General features: G+C 33.6%; 2 non-coding genes across 2 annotated transcripts; both read left to right on the top strand.

The window, feature by feature from the left end:
* The first annotated feature begins 5,840 nt into the window (after positions 1 to 5,840).
* TRNAH-GUG (transfer RNA histidin (anticodon GUG)) lies at positions 5,841 to 5,912 on the top strand. Its single transcript has one exon. It is a non-coding gene; the product is annotated as a tRNA-His (tRNA).
* Positions 5,913 to 6,567: 655 nt separating this feature from the next.
* TRNAH-GUG (transfer RNA histidin (anticodon GUG)) lies at positions 6,568 to 6,639 on the top strand. The gene has a single exon. It is a non-coding gene; the product is annotated as a tRNA-His (tRNA).
* The last annotated feature ends 8,968 nt before the right edge of the window (positions 6,640 to 15,607 follow it).

Here is a 15,607-nt window from a genome sequence, read left to right as displayed (position 1 = left end):
TGATTTGGCTTGTTTGGTTACGGCACACAATTGCCAACATAAAAGTGGTGGAAAAGATAAAATTCCAATATTTTCAATTTTGATTGGTCCCAATCCCAATGGATAAAAAATTCTGTCAATTTTACCCATGGGTGAAAACCAATCAGAGACTTCTTTTAATTTGTCGATGGATAAAATGAAAATTTACAGTGGAACTTTCACACCAGTAATGGTTATATTATTTGATGATCGTAGATAAAGATTTTTATCATCAAGACATGAATCGAATATTCAAGATGTATTCAAGTCAAGAATTCTTTTCAAGAACCAAGACAAGACAAGAATAGCGCGTCAAGTCAAGATTTCTTGTCTTGATGAAACACTAGTGTAGTCAATTTCATTTTCAGATTTTTCATTGTTGGTATAAGTCCGACTTCCGATTCCTATGAATTAGCATTTGATTCCAATGAAATGTTTTGTAAACCTGTTCAAATTTTTATTTTGGGTTGCTAAGCTGTTAAAACTTTTCAAAAAATTTAAAGCAAATCGTTTGAAACTGTAACAGAAAGTGTTGATTTGTAACCATTGTGACATATTGAACCTTAAAAGATGTAGCTTGTGGTGGGAGTATTTAATTTTGTCAGTAAAAATTCTGAAAAAAATGTTAGTTCTTATAAAATCTCCGTAGAGTATAAACCAAAAAAGGTTTGAATCCCGGTTATGGTATTTTTGTAACAAAGTAGATATCTATGTATGGTATATGAAAAAATGGTAATGTTAATTTAGTCATTCTTTGGGGGTGGTTTTACGGCATGATCGATGATGATGTCTGCCACATTGGAAATTTAGGGTTCCCGCATTTCATCAAAGAAAAACACATTTTTATTATTAAAAGTGTAAAAACGCGGCGGTGCGGCAATAAAGTTTATGGTCTAAAAGAATAATAAAGCAGCGTATCCAGTGCGAACAAGCTAATTCCCTTCTTTGTCTCCAAAGCATTTGACGTAAAGTTCCGTAGCAAGTGACGTCAGGACATGCAAATTTCATAGCCCACTCGCGCCGCAGTGTTGAACTACATTATTAAAGGCAATTTCTTTTATTCGCGACAAAAATACAATGCTACCAGAGTATTCGGTTGTTGTTTCGCTTAATTGTCAACACTTCTTTCAGCTTTTTTATGTTTATTGTCTGTATACAAATGTCCTCAGCTGCTAACAATGCTACCAGCAGCAATGAAGGATATTTCAGTTTTACTTTCTTTCGTTGCTTTCAAATGCAAATTGCTCGCCGGCTTATTTTCCAGTTGATTTTTATGAAAATAATGATTCAACTGCCATCCGTTTCCGATCCTTGCGACAGAAAAATGCCATTGTCCTGTAAATTATTACATTAAAGTAGACGAGGATATAATGATCCTTAATGCCTATTCGGATGCAATGAATGGGAAAGCCATTACTCTCCAGCGCGGTCACAACAACCACGTGTGGTCCCTCAAGGAAACACCTCGAAAAGATCTGCTGACCAACAATATAACACGAGATTTATGTGTTTACCCAGAAACGACGTTCCTTTTCCAAAATCCTATAAATCATCGCATTCAAGCCTCGATTCTTTGTAGTCCAATAGTTGCATAATTAATAGCGAGAAGGGGTAATAAAATCGGAACTGCCAACTGCATTACTCGCTTTTAAAACTCGAAATGAACTGCAGTCGAGTAATATGTAACACTGAATCGTTAACACAACGAGTCGCATCTGGGCTTCGAAAGCTCATTCCGTCGAGGGAACGACGCTGGATATTCAAATGCTCCTCCCCGCAGTAACAAACCGATATATCGCAAGCAATACAACATTAACAAATTACGCTTCACGCGTTTATTTCGGCATATGGCCTAAATATATGCATTAAACAAACCAGGAGGAGTATATTAGTCACAACCGTGGGCGGATCGCAGAGATTGAATATTTCGAAGGGTACGAGTTCTGCATGCAGGACACATTAGCTACGAAGGGTTGGGATTTGCGACCTCTACGTGCTGTTTACGTACGACGTGGGGTAGAAGAAATTCAATCAGATGGTGTTTATCCCAGATTGTCATTATGAGACTATTTGTGATTCATTGGCGATAGTGAGGGACTCAATGCGATGCTCATATTAATGTAATTGAAGCATTAAAGTAATGCATTGGAGCCATTAGGTGCATATTTTTGCAATTCTTTAATCAACTCGGTTGATAGATGGGAAAGGGAAGCACAAATCTATTGAATGGTACCTAATAATGAGAATTTTATTTCATAAGTAAACATCTGATCAAGTTTGAGGATTTTAAACCCAAATTTTCAAAGTTTGGACTTTACGCTTAGATTTTCTTTATTTGGACGTTACCTAATTTTAAAATTTATACATGAGGATTTTCTTGCCAATGTTTCAAATAAACGCAAACATTACTTTGTTGTAGAAAATTAACAAAGATTTACAAATCTGTAAAAAATTATTATTATCTAGAAATGAGCTTTCGTCGCTTTGGCGGTAAAATAAACTAGGCAATCTGCATGTGTAAAATTTCTCCGCAAATACTAAACCGTTCGGACTTAATCGAGTTTTGTTGAAAGATTATTTTATATAGACAAAGAATATTAAAAAAAAAATGTATCCTCTTTTAAAGAACTGAACTTCTGTGTTACTCTCTGTGAATATGTAGTCTCTACAGGCCCTAACAACTAAATGTATGAACAAATAAATTTTTACAAGGAAAATGCACGTCAAGCTAGTGAATCTTTATTAGAAAAAAGAAGAATAAATTGAAGAAGTACGTTTATTTTGTAAGTTGTGACTTATTAAAAAACTAATTGTTTTAGTCATTTGCATGTTATTTGTGACATCTTCTTTAGCTATAATGACGGCCTTAATTTCAGACAGTCACAGAATGCTGGCGTTTTATTGTGGCCACTGAGAAAGATTTCGGAGATATCTTTTCATTTTTTTGTCAAAAAATATAATGATATTTACATCAGGGCATTAGTTGCAACATTAATGCCAAAATTACCATCTCATATTAAATCAAACTTCTCCATTTTGTGTTATTTGTCCTTGAAAATATATTTGTTTGATTTCGTCGAAGATACAAGAATTTTCTTTGTATAAAGATGGAGGGTATGGCACAGTCAAGGAAGAACTAAGACTGGCCAGCTATTATACGCATGACCGATGTTTTTGAAAAAACTTTACTCAAAAACATCCGTCATATATGATTAACTAAACGCCTAGATTGTCTAGCCTGCTGAAGATAAAATAAAAGTATCGAAACGTCGCGGCAAAATTAATGGTTTTATTTCCTATGTCCTATCTTCGACGAAATCAAACAAAAAAATTATTTCAAAAGTTTTGCTGTGACAAAAAGCACCACTTTTTGTAATAAAAATACCTTTTGGATGTAATTTTTCAGTCGATGGTAATAAACGTCTATGGAAAATATATTAGATGGTATTTAGTGATCCATCTATGAACTCAAACCCGGATCGTTTGCAAACAATGCAAACATGTATCCTCATACCATTTGTTCCTTGGCAAATTTAACTGTACTACTTTTGAGACAGTCTTTAGTGAAAGATCGATTGTTTATTTCTTATTACTCTTTTTTTAGAATTTTACAATCTCCAACGCATACACCAAGTTGAGAATTCATTAAATATTACGGTTTTCTAGTCATTGTATGACCACTGCCACTTTTTCCTAGTTAAAATAATTATTTTGGAAAGTAACATTGTGTTATTCATTTGTGCCTACCCATTAAAAACCAAGTGCTACTAGAACTCAACAAAAGCTCAAGAACAATTGGAATATGTTTCTGCAGTTCTTAGGACAGTGATTTCTTATAAACTGTTTCTGCGACAACTTTTAAAAATTTTTACTAAGTATTGTAGCAGTCTTTGTGTCACAACTCTTCTTCTTCCAGAACTTTTTTCTTTAATTACTATCGTACCTTGCTTTCCATATATCTTCTTGAATAATCTATGCTAAAAAATTGGCCATATTCAGCTTTCTTTGCACCTTGTGCCATAGAATTTCCTCCAGGGTAGGTACTTTAAAGAAATTATTTGGCTTTTACTGGTATTGAAACTCCTTTTGTGACCTAATGAATGTTCCAATACTCATCAGATTGAAGGTCTAATGGTGTTAAATACAAAAACTTCAAAGCCTATTTTGTTTCTTAGCGTTCATACATTTAGTTCAAGTGGGTAAATTTAACCATTTATATATTTTTTTCTGATAACTTATTAAAAATTAAACAAAAAATTGCAAAAAACACTTTGCAGCATTTAGAGAATTGCATAAGTCTGATTCGAAGCAAATTATGAATAAAGATATTCTTCAGGATGTTTTCTGATATCCTTTGATTATCCTTGTTTTCCTCAAGATATCCCTCAATTTTTTTAATGACTTCCCATGATTTCCACAATTTTGTAAAACGATTTCCCTGCGGTTTGTTCCGATATTTACTATATTCTCGGTCAGTTACTTTCTTCTTCGTATCAGTAAAGAATAAAATAACCATCACCACCATTTTAGTAAAACGCTTTTGTTATATGATCAAAGTTGCACCCCAGGTGAGGTACTAAATAAGGATTTACATAAAGATTTACAGAGTTTTTGGAAAAAAACCGTATTTTTTCAAGATCCAGGTTCAAGAAATGAATCAAAAATAAGAAGCAAAACGAGCCTTTACTTGGAAAATTATTCTTTTTGTGTCTTATTTATTCATTGTGTATGTGCTTCTCGCCTGTATCGGTTTCGAAAAACCGTTAGCAAAAAGCGCTAAAACTTGCATAAATCACGTCAGTTCGTCGTAATCCGCCAGTTCCATTATTTAAATGGGCGAGTGCATCTGATGTGTAAATAATAGAAAAGTGTAATTATCCTTCTGTAAGCGATCTGCAACCCTTGTTGTTTCCAAACCATACAAACACAGGGGGGTGGAAAAGCCAACTCGGATGTATTCACAGGCCTATGACTCGCGTAATCTGAGATCATGGCCTCTGTACCGAGAGCCCCCCGATTATTAATCATTCACTAAGCACACACTCTGTATTATTTATACGTTGATTTGTGATCACACACGTGGTGTGAAGTCAAATATTTTCAGAAGATTATCTTTACGGCCGGCTTATTAAGCCTGGGAACGTACATGACTCGATTAAATTATGAGCGATTTCGGAAAAAAGCCTTCATCCATATTTATCGCACGCCTAATTACGCGGCCAAATCGCCGTTCTGTTATTCACAATCTTTCGGGAAAAGATTGTGTTTTATACAATAGCCGACTTTACACGGATTCGTTCGACATTTCCAAATATATTTTTGATTGAAATACAGCCACTAGAATTGATCTTGTAAGAGGGTTCAGCATTTTGTGGGGGCGTTGGGGGCGGCTTCAGCGCTTGCTGCTTCTGAAAGGTGTCGCTGCTGCAAGATTTTTCCGAGACAGTGAACTGGATATTGCGGACGCGGATATAACAATGGCAACAGCTCGGAACGCATGAAAAAGGGAGCTTAGATAGATATCTCGCAATATGATTCGAATGGCACTAGCACATCTTCGCTATAATCCACGCCAGGGCTCCCTCGATTCGCATCAAGGGACCAAGACTCAACTTTGCGTTTATTCATAATCTACGATGTCGCACCTTCGGACGAAATATTTTTTCAAACAAAAACTAAAATTTGGCTACAAACAAACAAGTTCAATCAATCTAGAAATTCCATCGCTGTGTCCAACCATTCAACTTTTTATTTGCGCGGTTAATAGAGCATGAAGTGCGATAAAATTGCACGCAATTAGCAACAATCTTTCATCTCGGGCAGCCGTGATCGTCTAGTGGTTAGGACCCTACGTTGTGGCCGTAGTAACCCAGGTTCGAATCCTGGTCACGGCACGAGCCTTTTTTTATTTTTGCGAACCAGCAAATCGAATAATAATGGCGGTACGGTGTAGCAAACAGTGCAAAGGAACATGGAGCCGTATAACCCCGAGGATAAGGGTTAGAGCTGGTGGTGATGCCAGGGATAACAAAAAGCAGACATCCATGGACATGCTAATTACATGCTCTCTACATACAGTCTACAACATCGGCATTAATTCAACTAGCTAACTACGGCAGTCGGCCTCTCCCCGAGTGTATTAGAGCTAATGTACCCCACGCTCTTGGCTTAGTCGACAAACAACTTGGTTTTGTTGTAATTGTACCCGCCGAACATTGTGTTCTGCTTAATATTGTAAGACATAAATTAATATAACTATTTAACAGCGCAGGCAAAAGGGATTTACTTTACATCGTGTAGAAATTTCTCAAAGTAATCCCACAATTCATCCCAGCGTAAAGGACCGTTTCAGGGAAACAAAACGCCTCTTAGACGACGGAAAACGCAAATATTTTAAACCAACAATAACCGAAAAGTACCAAGCCATTACAACTCATTCAATTGTTTTTAGCTAATCTTTTATGCTAATTTTTATAATAAAAGTGGACCGTGTTTGTTGTTTTACAGCTGCAGAACTGCAGATTATGTGAAAGTTATCGTTCACAAGTAGCCGTGATCGTCTAGTGGTTAGGACCCTACGTTGTGGCCGTAGTAACCCAGGTTCGAATCCTGGTCACGGCAAACCTTTTTTTACTACAACATATTGAGACAATTAACCAAAATTCAGTAGTCCTTTTTGTGTAGATACTTGTATCTACCTATAGGTGCTGTTGTGTTGATGGTTGATTGTTTATTTAAGCCTTATAAAGGAGAAATAGAAAATACATAGTAACAAGCAAGAAAATCAGAAAGGAAAAAATAGATCAATCAATTTTTAGTTGGAGACTTTATTTTGCGAGAGTTTGTTAAAATAAACTAAAACAATAAGCAAATTAGGACTGACCAATAAATTTTCTAAGGAACCTTTTTTACGTAAAAACTTATTTATTTTAAGAAATCTAGTTGCAACACGCCGGAAATTTTAAAAAACAAAATGTATAGTATAAACATAGGTAGGTACACAAAGATAAAGCATACAAATATTGTTTGTTCATTATCATTATTAGTTACTTGTGACTGAGCTCATTCTTGAACAAGAAAAACTCAAATTATTTAAAAAAATTGGCTCAAAAAAAATCAACGAGTTGGGAAATTTCAACCAATTTTAAGCAATTTAACTCCTAAATAAATAAATAAAAATGTACACTTTTTGGTTCCTGAAATGTTTGCAAAAAAGAAGAAACAAAGAGAAGTTGGACAGCGCTCATGAAAATGATCTCGAAGATAAATATTTATTAAAATAAAGTAATTTTGTGTACAGGGTGTATCAGAAATACGTGTATTAATTTTACTACGTAATAAAACTCATCAAACACAACAACTTTTCTGTATAACGTTTTGCAAAATTCTTAATTATTATTTTCACTATTTTCCTCCTTTCTTTTGTCCAAACGAGCCGCTCAATATATAATAATCAGTTTGTATTTTATTGTGTTCTGTTCCAGTATGTAATTTTTTCCAAATTTTAAGTAAATTTGCAAAAGTTTTATTGAACATTACAAATAGAAAAAAGGTTTGAGCTCTGTTACCTGTTAAAATTAAGGCATGTATTTCTGATACCTCTGTAAAATTCACATTCATCAACGAGGTAATTGGTAAAAGGATTATTTCAATGCAATAGAAGTTTCAGTAAAATGCGACGTTGGCTTATTTAGAGTAATATGTACTTCAATTTCCAATTTTTGCTAAATTTTTGCCCTTTTATTTTGTATGTTATATTCAAAATTTTAATTTAAAAGAGAAGTTTTAAATCGTGTCGAAAAGTTCAAATGATTTACAGAAAAATGTGTAAGAATCCCGTATTGCATCTAAAAAATTCTTAAGTACTCATAATAAGACATAAAAAGCAGTGAATATGCAAACTATGCTATAACAAGAAAAAATCAGTTGATAAGGTTTAATAATTTTTCTCGTATGTTGAATAAAGTTAACATAAAAAAGCTCGGGCATCTTACATTTGTCGAATACAGTGAGGTTCATTTATTGAAAAATAAATAAATAAATAAACCTCACAGTGAATTGTGATAACTTGAAAGATATGTATTTTGTTTAATTTACACTTTATTTGAAATGAAAATAATTTAAAAAATAACAAATATTTTGCCTGCATAGACGATTTCAGCAAATAAAAACTGTCAAATATAAGAAATCCTTTTTTGAATCATGATAAGGTATAAGGGCTTTAGGCTTTACGAGGTAGGGGTGCAAGATTTTTATAATCAAAAATTTGTTCTACTTGATTGTGGAAAGAGTCTGACAAGGTAATAAATTATAAAATTTTCAAATACCTAAAACAGTTTAAAATTGTTTTTTGTTATGCACAATTTTCTAAAAACAGTTTAATGAATTTTCAAAAAAAGAGTGTATCAATAGACAAACTTTGTACAACACCTTCAAACCTTTGAAAATTTAAATAAAATCTGCTCCCGTGTCAAACACAAATTTTGCCTAAAATTAAAAATTATGAGAAGAATAGAACATAACTGCATGTAAAAGTTACAAAATTAATTAATTTTGAAATTGTAATTGTGGTGTTTTCTAAGCTGCCGCATTTTGCAAGTTTCAGGTTCAATACAAAACGTATTTGATGTATATTTTAGTTCTTTTCCAAGTTTTTTCGCTCAGACGCGACCCTTGATGACACCCCGTCCTGTCCCTAAGACATCTCAACTTGATGATCGAGTGCAAGCTCGTTTATTGATTTGACCCCTCGAACAAACGGATCAACGTGTGATCTACATAATAATGACAAGCCGTAGTCCCCGGGGGACACGAGTCCGGGATTAACTCCGGAGCCCGGACTTATTAATTGAATGCCACGCACGTCCGTTCATCATTGGCTGCCACTTCATTCCCAGTAATACCGGATGTGTGTATGGGATATTACTTTATGAGATAACTGGGATCGCTATCTTTTATTATATCAGCCATGCTTCAGCCAAACCACTTAATTGAAATTGGAAATTATGACCTAGTGTTGATTAACACGTCGAGTGGTTGTGCTTTTGCCTCGTGTACACTCACGAATTACCCATCACAGGATCAGGGAATAAAAACTTTACGTGCCGGTTTATCTAATGGACGTTTTATGAACTACACCGACGCTGAATGGATTATCATAAAATATATACGCCACGATATTGGACCCGACTCTTATACCTAACCATATATTTTAACACAAAAATTCCAAATAATTAACACGTTCTCCAATCCAATTTATGATTATGGGCAATCATTATAAAATAAAAATATTACATACAAACTTGAGGCAAAGTGCATACTTATATGGGCAACATGATTTACAGCACTCGAATCATCATAACTCATTTCTTACCATAAACTGCATTTAAATTTCTCTACTTTGAAATCAATATGATCATTAATTTTATGGTCCATTAACTATAAATATAAAGTGACTAAATGAAAATAGAGAAATTTCTTGGAGAGAGAATAGTTAATTTAAGCCGGATTCAGTTCTAGGTGTCAGTGAAACACAAATAGCTAATTAGCCGAGCCATAATTTCGGAAAAAATGCATCATAATTTTTAATTATGAAGATAAGAGTCAACATGTGTGAAAAAATAATTGTTTGCCAAATTGTACCGTAGTAATGATGATTTTATGTGTGATTTCGCGAAATGGTAAAATCTTGTTTCTGTCTCTAAATATTCATGTCTAGATGAGCACTAAAACTATTTAAATTTTTACGATGTGAAGTAAGACTCTTGAGTGATTTTTTCAGCAATGCATTCGACATCAGTGTCACGTGACCGAATCGGCTTTATTAAATCAACTAATTAAATGCTCCACCTACCCACCGGTCCGCCCTATGGGCTCATTACTCTAATGTACGGACCTGGGCGGGGCCTGGTGGCAGGGCCTGCTTGATGTGCCGTTGTCACGCGTCCGCTAACGAGTTGCCAATGTCAACCAATCGCTATTTGATCGTAAAGGTTTGTCCATTTGCAGTGTTGTAATTTTTTTATGGGTATCTATGATTAATGAGGCGCGGGGAAATCGAGAAATTTGTTTAAAATTATAGACTTGTGGAGGATTTAATGTCGCTTTAGCATGGAACGGCTAAGGGTTGGCTTTTTCTCTCGGATGATAAGTGGAGAATTATGGACGCGAAATGAAATTTTTGTGTGAGGAAAATTATTTATGGCGAGGTCTCGAAGCACTAAATACGGCCACAATGCCTTGTGATAGGGTTAATTTTAATAAATCTATAACTGCGAGAATGGTTATCTCAAACTCATACATATTTTATTCCAGAAAACGATAAATAAGATTTATGTGTGAAGTACAACTCAAAACAACGCTCTTTCGAGTAAACAAAAGTTCGATGATAGTGTAATCGAATTGTTCACTGTATGTTTACAAAAATGGTTAGGTCATGACTTTAGTAAATAATGAGCTTTGGTGAGATTTACCAAATTATTGGAAAAAGCTCATAAAAGCTCGCGACTCTGGGCAAGTCCGGGAATGTTATTGCCCTAGTTTTTGACAGTTTTTTGTCACAAAAACAAGAAATATCGTCATAAATATTAACAATTTTTTTATAATTTGTTTTCTTATTGCAGACAGTAATTTTCAGAGCGTTTATTTTAGGTACAATGTGTATTTAAATGATTCTCATCTAGTTAACTTTGAAACTAGTTCACGTAAAAAATTTGCGCCGCTCTGCTCAATTGAATTCTCTGTCATTAAATGTCAAAACTGTCAGTTGTGAAATTCACAAATTGTCAATTAATTAATTTTAAAAATTTCATAAAAATGCAACTATTGTTACATAGTGCACGAAAATACTTTTATTGTCAAAGCTTATTTCCGATTTGGAAACTTAATAAATAGAGAATGGTAATATTCGGTGTCTAAAATAATTCTATAAAACGGTATTTCTAATTTTACATGGGAAATTCACAGACGACTAGATGAGAATCATTTTAAAATACATTGTACCTTTATTATTGAGTTTTAGATTTTTTTCCATTCATTTTATCATATTTTAACACAGTAATAGAAATCTCTACAAAAGAAAACTATTTTGTAAAACTAAACATCAAGATTTTGTTCCAATTTTGCGCACAGTTGAAGTAATTTTTAATTTTCTTTGTCATATTTTAAAAAATCAATACAAATTTATTTTGGTAACTCCTTCAGTTTTAATTATTTTTTAATGTTTCACACTAAGTATTCGTTTAAGTAATTAATGATGAATAATTATTTTTGAATTCACTATCAGACTTTGACAGTTTTTTGCATTAAAAAAATCACAATTTGTAGATGTGCCAACACTGGGAATTATTTCTTAGGAAACCACTACAGAATTAATTTTTTTTATTGTTGATCAAATTCCATTACGACCACGGTTGTTAGACATACCATTTATTTAAAAATTCATTTATCAATAACTTTAATACAAAGAATTTTACAATTTTTCAATTTTTACTTGTATGTGTAAGCATTTCTCTACCACATACCATTGAGTTGGAGCGTCGGTTTTTGAGCGTGAGTTTTTGATTTAGATTTGGATTTAGAAAAAGCTCCGGGAAAATAACTTTTGTTATTGTGCAGACTTTTAAAATCAACTTGATTTTCATCTCATATGTACGTATATTTTCGCACAACATCTACAAGTATGTACGAAAAACGAAGAACAAAATAAACAATAAATAAAAATTGTCTTAAGTTATCCCTGCTTTCACTATTTACTTTTATACCTATAAATTTCTCATTGTTGTGTTTTCATATTTCTCTCTGTTTGTGTCAATTGCTGTTAAATTATTTAAAAACGGCAAAATCTTGTTTTTTCTGGTTAGCAATTCGAGTTCACCTCATTTCGAATGTCCTTGTTACAGTCAAGTGGAAAAACGCAAATTTCGTGTTAAATCATTATAAAGCTCCTCTCCTTGACCATATCACAAATTTTAAAGTAAATGCTAGAATTATACAACTTGCTTAATAAAAATTTATCAACACCGCATTTCTAAACAAGTGTAAAGCATTTAAAAAATAAGAATGTAACATTATGTTACAAATACATATTTACTTTTGCCATTATACTGTAAACATACATTTCAATTTCAAATTTCGTTTGAGAAAATAAAATGCTGAATTTGTAATTTTTCGAGTCTGATTATTCGCCAGACCTTGTATATTTATAATATATCCCGAAACAAAGGAAACGAGCACCGATCTGTGATTGGTTATTAGTTTCTATCTGTATCAGATTTCATCAAAAATAGTTAAAGCTCGTGTGACACATCTGATTTTCTAGTTAATTGAATTTTGTGAAAGAAGCCGCCTGATTCGAGAAACCTTGCCGGGCTTGGAAGCCATTTTCGAAGAAGTGTGCCGGTATTAAAAATAATTAAAATAATTATTATCTCACCGTCCAGACGTAAATCTCATAATCTGAGACGATTTAAATTTCAAATGAGACTTATTGTTAATAATTGTAATTTATACTAATTACGAGTCTAATTATAATATTTACTAAACCATTGCCTGATTATAATTTCAATTTCCTCGCCTGTAATCTGTGCCATTTTTCAAGCGTTTTAATGCATTCATGTACATATGTACCCGTCAGAAATCCATCTAAAAATCGCGATTAGATCAGGTAATTAAATAATAATAGAACCACCAGAGATAAGACTATTGTTTAAGCCGACATCGGGTGCGCTCACAAAGGTTGGCAGTCTGTTTCCGAAACAAATGAATACAAGGCGTAAGACAAGTTTAATTAAACCATATATCACTATCAAGTATTTCCTTTTCCAAGTTTTGGATTACCTTGTTAGCTGGATTCGGATTAATCATTCTAGATTTTTAATTCATTTTGCTGCGCTCCGACAAATCTCCCGCAGATTTATTGCCTTGTTTCGGCAAATCTATTACGCACCTCTTCAGGATTAAAAAAATTAAACTCGAGACTGTCGTTATTACATAATGGCATTCGTAGATGTGCACAGATAGCACAAATGTTGCAACAGAGACGGGGTCAGAGGTCAGGCGAAGAAGAACCGCGGACAATCATCGAGCCGATATATCAGGGCTGCCACCCACTGAGTCCCATAAACCAACCGGCAATCATGCTCTCGTTGTTACCGGCATAGAACACGACTTTTGTAATATCGCTCCAGATTCAAACAGAACAGCTGCCTCGTAAATAAATAACTACATCTCGAAAACAAAACTGCAACATGGCTCTTCGTTAGCGCAAAGAAAAATGTTTATCTTTTACCTTGGAGAAACAAGAATAGAGACGATTTTCTAAACGAGGGGTTGCTTCCACAAAGAGCTTGATTTTACAAAGCTTTGTGTGTTTTGCGGTAATTAGTAGCTTGAGGAAGTTTTCCTCTTCTTCTCGAATCAGTTTTTTGTGTGTGGTGGTGATTTATGGCTGAAAAATTCCCATCTTTCGAAGATATATGCGTGGGAAAGGGTACTTGTTCGATGTACGTACAAAGTGTAAACAAAATAAAACAAAGGCCGGTTGAAGTGGGCGATAAAACGGTTATCAAGCAAGTGTCAAGTAATTTGGCATATTTATTGGGTGCCTCTTAAGATAGAAGTTGTTATGCTTTACGAGATTTTTCAGTGGGAGGGAACATCGTAATTTATGGCCCAATGTAGAGTTCCATATTCTGATATTGTGTACACTCTTTCTATCTGATTTATTACTCGCGAGGAGACACGAAAAAATCACCGCGATAAACCTACGAGTTAATCAGAGCGCATGTAGCACCCATATTTCACGGTATTTTTCGGTGGATGGGTAATTAAGAGGGGCTTGGTAGTAGGTGTATGGTCTTGAGTAATCCCATGTAAGATACCATGTCGCCGTCTAATAAATGGTTCTGTATTTCATGGTGATGTATGGGTTGTCTGAACGTCGCAACTACACAAAAATAATTAGCTGAAATGCTACAATCCGGATTTAAATTTAGCCAAGTCGGGGGATATTTATCGTCTGTGCGATTTATAGTTTGTGATCGATTAGCTCCATACAAAAATCCGCTTGAAAAGCGATTTTTCAGTGGCAGAGCGCCGCCAGACTAATTGAGAAACAATAATTTATTCAGAGTTAACGACTCGAATTCGGTTCCTCGTGACCGCTGATTGGTGAACCATCTCATCCATTATTGCTAATGACACTCTTAAGAACTTCCAAGTCGCAGACAATTACGTGAAATAATCAAGGAATTCCTAATTATTGTTCGGCTGCGGCGAAAAATGAAAAGTGCTACCCTCTATTGTCTTCGTTTTATTATTTAAATCGGGCTTGACATTCCCCAAAAAGAATTAAGAAAGTAATTAGGGCCATTTTTCGATTTCTAATGAATTATAAAACTTTTGTTTTAACGGCTAATTTGCCGCACACCAAAGAGACGAATTCATTATTATTGGGGACCGAACCTCCTATTTTTACGGCCTAAGAGACAAAAACACTAGAATAAAATATTCCCTTTTTGATGAAGTCATCATAATACATCAAAGTGATAAAATGAATTGTTACATTTTTACTAAAACAGGAACATTTTGTTTTCAACCCTCATTTAATTTTACTCAACATGCATGTTTTCGGATATAAAAACGTGTATAAAACAAATTTCTACGTAAAGCAATACAATTATATTTTTTAGAAAAAATTTCATTTTAGATAAATAGTTTGAAGAAAAATATGTTTTATTTTCCATACAAAATGGACCAACTAGTTGCTAATTTATTAACTAGTGTTACAATTACAATTTAAAAATCACTTTGCTTATCACCTCTACTACCTATAATATTGGGAGAAAATTAAATGGTTTCATAAACTCAGTGTATCTTTCAATACCATTCAAACTTTAGAATTTTAAAAACACTGTGTTAATTTGTTGTTGTTTTTATTTGGGTAATTGGACTTTCTAAAAATTAATTAACATCCAAATATCAAATTATTATGGAAATGCAAGCTGAGAATCTACAGGGAATCTCAAAATTCCGAGTTCAGAGCGTTGTAGAGAATCACTTCAGTAGACCAAAATTACATTGGTTTGAAGATCACTCTTTGGATTGCGTTTTCTTCAAATGCAGGCTATTATTTATTGTTATTTATAGTGTAGATTACTGTAGATGATTATGGAAAATAATAATGTAAAACAACTTATTGAAAAGTTAGCTGTATTTTGGAGTTAAAAATCTTAAATTTTTTTGGTTACCGTTTTATTTTTAAGAAAAATAACATTTTTTGACTCCAAAATAAAGTTAATTCTTCAAAAAACTGTTTTTGTTATTATTTTTTCATAATCATTTACACCATAACATCACATTTCCAAAATTTTAAAACTTTTGGTGGTTTTATTTATGGGGAATTGGAAAATTGGATAAATTTCGTGACCCTTATCTCCAATTCACAATCCAAATAAAAATTGTCTACAGTCCGAAACCATGTTAAGATATGTAATAAATAGTAAGTTTCAGAAACTAAAAAATGTGGAAGTTACAATGTAAACTAGAAAACCAAAATTTAATAGAGCTTGTGTAGAATCAGTATGTAGAA

The sequence above is a fragment of the Tribolium castaneum genome, chromosome 1 (assembly GCF_031307605.1).
Source record: "Tribolium castaneum strain GA2 chromosome 1, icTriCast1.1, whole genome shotgun sequence".
Taxonomy (NCBI): Eukaryota; Metazoa; Arthropoda; class Insecta; order Coleoptera; family Tenebrionidae; genus Tribolium; species Tribolium castaneum.
Note: the sequence above shows the minus strand (reverse complement) of the source record. Positions and strands in the feature narration are given on the sequence as shown.